The sequence below is a fragment of the Lampetra fluviatilis genome, chromosome 56 (assembly GCF_964198595.1).
Source record: "Lampetra fluviatilis chromosome 56, kcLamFluv1.1, whole genome shotgun sequence".
NCBI classification, from domain to species: Eukaryota; Metazoa; Chordata; class Hyperoartia; order Petromyzontiformes; family Petromyzontidae; genus Lampetra; species Lampetra fluviatilis.
This window is the reverse complement of record NC_136330.1, coordinates 6,243,870-6,251,812: the sequence shown is the minus strand read 5'-3', so window position 1 is coordinate 6,251,812 and position 7,943 is coordinate 6,243,870.

The window sequence follows — 7,943 nt, the reverse complement described above, 5'->3', positions numbered from 1 at the left end:
CATGATGATGATGATGATCACCCTGGTAATCATGATGATGATGATGATCACCCTGGTACTCATGATGATGATGATGATCACCCTGGTAATCATGATGATGATGATGATCACCCTGGTAATCATGATGATGATGATGATCACCCTGGTAATCATGATGATGATGATGATCACCCTGGTAATCATGATGATGATGATGATCACCCTGGCAATCATGATGATGATGATGATCACCCTGGTAATCATGATGATGATGATGATCACCCTGGTACTCATGATGATGGTGATGATCACCCTGGTAATCATGATGATGATGATGATCACTCTGGTAATCATGATGATGATGATGATCACCCTGGTAATCATGATGATGATGATGATCACCCTGGTAATCATGATGATGATGATGATCACGCGGGTGGTCAACTTATTTCACTCCCAGCTCTTTCACACACAAAGGTCACCCGTGTAGCCTGAACAGACTGTAGGGGCAAGTGCTGTTAGCGAGTAGCACCACCACGCCCGACCGCCTTTGTCTCCCCAGTGGCGATGTTTACTACCCACCGCACCAGGTACTCATTTTAGGCCGAGTCGACCTAGGAGAGGCTCAGGACCGGTTTCAAATAATCGCCTTGAGCGGGAATCGTTTTCCAGTCGCCTGGTTCGTAGCGCAGCGTTGCGCTAATCACTGCGCCACCGCTCCTCCCTCCCCCCCCCCCACACTCACACCGCCCAACAACCATGGCACGCGTTTGATTAAAGTTTGGAATAATTAATTTCGCATTTTTTTATTTTTTTATTGTTATTTCTACTCAAATGTTTCATGCCTCTCGTTTAACAGTAAATGTCAAGATTCACCGGCAGAAAATTTATTTTGTAAAAAATTATTCCCATAATTATCAACGTGTACAAAAAGTATACTACCTTAATTATTAAATAAACACTAACTCTTTAATTACCCCCTCGCCCCCCCCCTTAACTAATTGTTTCTTAGCATTAAGTTAGTTTGGGGGGATTGCAAGAGCAGAAATAACTTTAACAAATCATAACAAAGGTGCCCCGTATAGCCTTCACAGAATGTTGGGGCCACAGTCCTGAAACTCACTCATGTTTTCCCTTCGGCATCAGGAGGAGGAGTTTCAAGTTAATTTATTAGGTGTAGCCCTGTGAGCCATTCGGCTCTTGAATCGGGTGCAACCGCAACAAACAAAAAAACATGAACAAAAAAACATCTTAAAGTGACTATGTGACTGAGTGCAAACAGAAAATCCAAGAAAAGACAGCAAAATATTGCAGAAAAAGCACCGTACACCAACGCTGTGTGCACAAATCCCAGTGGGATGCAAGTCAAACAACAAACAACAACAACAACAACCACAAGACAACTTAGATTAAGGCCATCAGTCTAACGCTGTACTACAACAACACAAACATGACTTAACCGAAACACTTTTCAAAATCACCAAAATAAAGCCATAAAAGCAATGAAACAGGAGGAGGCGGTGACGGCTTGGGGGGGGGGGGGTCACGATGCCACCCCGAGCTGCAATCGATGATGAAATTCTCGCTTGGCTCACAGAGATCAGAGACTCCCTCAGCTGCAAGGACGGCAGGCACATCTTAACAGAGACAATGTACCAGAGGGCAGATTAGCATCCACGGTTAGCTCCTGGTGCCATGGATACGCTTGAGACACGCATTCGTACACAAAGACACGGGCACATTTAGGCAAACACATTTAGACACGAAGGCAAATATTCTGCGTGTAGCTTTAACAAACTGTAGGGGCAAGTGCACGCACGGGGAGTCCTCGGGTTACGAACCGAATCTGTTCCTGGGACGAGTTCGTAAGTCGGGAGGTTCGTAAGTCGGAACACAATGCACCGATTTGTAATTCGACTTACGAACGGACTTACGAATGGTTTGTAAGTAAGTTCACAAGTCGGAACACAACAATGCACCGATTTGCAATTCGACTTACGAACGGACTTACGAATGGTTTGTAAGTAAGTTCATAAGTCGGAACACAACAATGCACCGATTTGAAATTCCACTTACGAACGGACTTACGAATGGTTTGTAAGTAAGTTCATAAGTCGGGACACAACAATGCACCGATTTGTAATTCGACTTACGAACGGACTTACGAATGGTTTGTAAGTAAGTTCATAAGTCGGGACACAACAATGCACCGATTTGTAATTCGACTTACGAACGGACTTACGAATGGTTTGTAAGTAAGTTCATAAGTCGGAACACTACAATGCACCGATTTGTAATTCGACTTACGAACGGACTTACGAATGGTTTGTAAGTAAGTTCATAAGTCGGGACACAACAATGCACCGATTTGCAATTCGACTTACGAACGGACTTACGAATGGTTTGTAAGTAAGTTCATAAGTCGGAACACAACAATGCACCGATTTGTAATTCGACTTACGAACGGACTTACGAATGGTTTGTAAGTAAGTTCATAAGTCGGAACACAACAATGCACCGATTCGAAATTCCACTTACGAACGGACTTACGAATGGTTTGTAAGTAAGTTCGTAAGTCGGAACACACCAATGCGCTGCATTTAAATGTCCATACGGTTGGTGTTATGAAATGCGTTACGGTTCAACAAAAAGGGCGGCGTTGTTAAACTCGTAATTAAGAAAAAAACATTGCACATTTGCACGTATCACTCTAACAAAAATGCTGTGCAGTAAATAAAACATTAAATAAAGTTACGTGAATAGGAGAGAAATAAAAGCTGGTTTTACGTTCGCTTCGCTTGAGTCCCTGATGCGAGCTTAGGGGGCCAATGAGTCATCACAATTGTACACAAAGACAAAGATCCCCCGTATAGCCTGAACAGACTGTCAGGGCAAGTGCTGTTAGTGTGCAGCGCCTATGAAGGCCGGCACGGCACACGAGTGGGTGGGGTGGCCAGCACCACGCCCGGCCGCCTTTGTCTCCCCAGTGCCGATGTTTACTACTCATTTGAGGCTGAGTCGACCTAGGGGAGGCCGAGGACCGGTTCAGATAATCGTCACCGGTGTTGGTGGCCGTGAGCGGGAATCGAACTCGGGTCGCCGGGTCCGTAGAGCAGCGCGCTAACCACTACACCACCGCTCCCCACAAATGCGCACACAGAGACACACACACGGGTCAAATGCAAAGACAAAGACAAAGATCCCCCGTATAGCCTTAACAGACTGTTGGGGCAAGTGCTGTTAGCGAGCACCTATGAAGGCCGGCACGGCACACGAGGGGGTGGGTGGCCAACACCACGCCCGGCCGCCTTTGTCTCCCCGGTAGCGATGTTTACTACACTCCGCACCAGGCACTCCTTTGAGGCTGAGTCGACCTAGGAGAGGCCCGGGTCCCGTTCAGATAATCGTCACTGGGTGTTGGTAGCCGTGAGCGGGAATCGAACTCGGGTCGCCGGGTTCGTAGCGCAGTGTGCTAACCACTGCACTACCGCTCAATACACACACACTCATTTGAGGCTGAGTCGACCTAGGGGAGGCCCAGGACCGGTTCAGATAATCGTTACCGGTGTTGGCCGTGAGCGGGAATCGAACTCGTGGTCGCCGGGTTTCGTTAGCGCAGCGTACACACACACACGGACACACACACACACGGACACACACACACGGACACACACACACGGACACACACACACACGGACACACACACACGGACACACACACACACGGACACACACACACACACGGACACACACACACACACGGACACACACACACGGACACACACACACGGACACACACACACGGACACACGGACACACACACACGGACACACATTCACACGGACACACATTCACACGGACACACACACGTACACACACACACGGACACACACACACGGACACACACACACACACGGGCACACCTTGATGAGGTCACGTGGTGCTGCCCGTATTGACGAGCGTGCCACGTGCTTCATCCTTATTGCCGCCATCAATTCCTCTTGACCAATGAGTTGTTGTTTTCTGGAGTTATTGCCGCTTTAATTAATTTCGGGACTTTTTCCTCTCACACACAACAACTCCCCCCCCCCTCCTAACCTTTAAAATAATAAAAATAAAAAAAGCAGCTAATCGTTATTAATCATCTCACAAATCATTACCGCGTGAGACGGCGCGAATACACAAACACGTGTACGAGATCACATCAACGTCACGCAACGTACAAAAGACAAAGATCCCCCGTGTAGCCTCTAACAGACTGTCGGGGCCAAGTGGCATTAGCAGGGCCGCCTTTGTCTCCCCAGAGGCCGCTGTTTGCTGCACACCGCACCGGGTAATCATTTGAGGCTGAGTCGACCTAGGGGAAGCACAGGACCGGTTCGGGATGTTCTTCACCGATGTTGGCCGTGAGCGGGAATCGAACTCGGGTCGCTGGGTTCGTGGCCGCGCCGCCGCTCCCACTCTTTCAACACTCACACTCACACTCTCTCACACTCACTCACACTCTCTCTCACACTCACTCACACTCTCTCTCAACACTCTCTCACACTCACTCTCACACCTCTCACACACACACACACACCCTCTCTCACACTCCTCACACTCACTCACACCACTCACACACTCCCCACACACACTCACACTCCACACCCCCACACCACACACCCACACACTCACACAACCCCTCACACACTCTCTCACACTCACTCCCACTCCACACCTCCCACACACTCACCACACTCCTCACACACACCACACCCACACCCCACACTCACTCACACCCACCACACACCCCACACCCCCACACACCCACACCACCACACCCACACTCACAACCCCACACACCCCACAACCCCACACCCTCACACACCACCCACACCCCCCACACTCACACACACACCCACCACACACCCCACACCCCACACACACCACACACCCCACACACCCCACACCCACACACCCCCACACACCCACACCACCACACCACCCCCACAACCCCACCACACCCCCCACACCCCACACCCACCCACCCACCACCCCACACCCACACCCCACACTCCACACCTCCACACTCCCACACCACCACACCCACACTCCCACACCACCACACCCCACACTCCCCACACTCACCACCACCCCACACACTCCACACTCACTCACACTCCCACACACTCCACACCCTCACACCTCACACACTCTCACACTCCACACTCTCTCACACTCCTCACACCTCTCACACTCTCTCACACTCACTCAACACTCCACACTCTCTCACACTCACTCACACTCTCTCACACTCCACACACCCAACACCTCACACACCCTCACACTCCTCACACTCCCACCACCACACACTCTCACACTCTCACACACTCTCACACCTCACTCACACTCCTCACACTCACTCACACCACTCACACTCCTCACACTCTCTCACACACTCACACTCCTCTCACACTCTCACACTCCACCACACCTCTCACACCCTCAACTCCCACACTCTCTCACACTCCTCACACTCCCCACACTCAACACACTCACTCACACTCTCTCACACCCTCTCACACTCACCACACTCTCACACACTCTCTCACACTCACTCACACTCACCACACTCTCACACTCACTCACACACACCCACACACTCACTCACACTCTCCACACCCCACCACACTCACACCTCACACACTCTCTCACACCACACACACCTCCCCACACCACACACTCTCACACACTCACTCACACTCACTCACACCCCACACTCTCACAACCCCTCACCCTCCACACCACTCACACTCTCCACACTCACACACCTCACACACACACACTCACACTCACTCACCTCTCCACACTCTCTCACACTCTCACACACTCTCACACACCTCCACACTCACACCTCTCACACTCACTCACACACTCTCACACTCACTCACACTCTCTCACACTCACACACACTCACACACACTCACACACTCTCTCACACTCCCACACTCTCTCACACTCTCCACACTCTCTCACACCTCACACACTCTCACACACCACACACTCACACACCACTCACACACTCTCACACACTCACCACACTCCCCACACTCACACACTCTCACACTCTCACACACCTCCACACACCTCTCACACACACCTCACACCACACCCACACTCTCACACTCTCTCACACTCTCCTCACACTCACCACACTCTCCTCACACACCTCCACACCACCACACTCTCTCACACACACTCACACTCACACACACCACTCACACACTCCTCTCACCACACTCTCTCACACCTCACACACTCTCACACTCCTCCACACACTCTCACACACTCTCACACTCCACACACGCTCACACTCTCTCACACTCACTCACACTCACTCACACTCACTCACACTCTCACACACCTCTCTCACACTCTCTCCCACTCACACTCCTCACACTCACTCACTCACCACACTCTCTCACACTCTCTCTCACACTCACTCACACTCTCCACACTCACTCACACTCTCACATCTCTCAGACACACACTCTCACACTCTCACACTCTCACCACTCTCACACACTCCTCTCACACCACTCACACTCACCACACTCACTCAACACTCCACACCTCTCACTCTCTCACACTCACTCACACTCTCACACCTCACACTCTCTCACACTCTCTCACTCTCACACTCTCTCACACTCTTCTCACACTCACTCACACTCTCTCACACTCACTCACACCTCACACTCTCCTCACTCTCCACACACTCTCTCACACTCTCTCACACTCTCTCTCACACTCTCTCACACACTCTCTCACACTCTCTCACACTCACTCACACTCTCTCACACTCTCTCACACACTCTCACTCACACACTCTCTCACACACACTCACACTCTCACACTCTCTCACACTCTCTCACACTCACACTCTCTCACACTCTCTCACTCTCACACTCTCTCACACTCACTCTCACACTCACTCACACCTCTCACACCCACCACACCTCACACTCTCTCACACTCACCACACTCTCTCACACTCTCTCACACACTCTCTCACACACTCACCCCTCACACTCTCCCTCACACTCACACTCACTCACACCACTCACACTCACTCACACTCACTCACACTCTCTCACACTCACACACACTCTCTCACACTCACTCACACTCACTCACACTCTCTCACACTCTCTCTCACACTCTCTCACACTCACACACACTCTCTCACACTCACTCACACTCACTCACACTCTCTCACACACTCTCTCACACTCTTCACACTCTCTCACACTCACTCACACTCTCTCACACTCACTCACACTCTCTCACACTCTCTCACATCACTCACACTCTCTCACACTCTCTCACACACTCTCTCACACTCTCTCACACACTCTCTCACACTCTCTCACACTCACACACACTCTCTCACACTCACCTCACACTCACTCACACTCTCTCACACTCTCTCTCACACTCTCTCACACTCTCTCTCACACTCTCTCACACTCTCTCTCACTCACTCACACTCACTCACACTCACTCACACTCTCTCACACTCACACACACTCTCTCACACTCACTCACACTCACTCACACTCTCTCACACTCTCTCTCACACTCTCTCACACTCACACACACTCTCTCACACTCACTCACACTCACTCACACTCTCACACACTCTCTCACACTCTTCACACTCTCTCACACTCACTCACACTCTCTCACACTCACTCACACTCTCTCACACTCTCTCACAGTCACTCACACTCTCTCACACTCTCTCACACTCTCTCTCACACTCTCTCACACTCTCTCTCACACTCTCACACTCACACACACTCTCTCACACTCACTCACACTCACTCACACTCTCTCACACTCTCTCTCACACTCTTTCACACTCTCTCACACTCACTCACACTCTCTCACACTCACTCACACTCACTCACACTCTCTCAC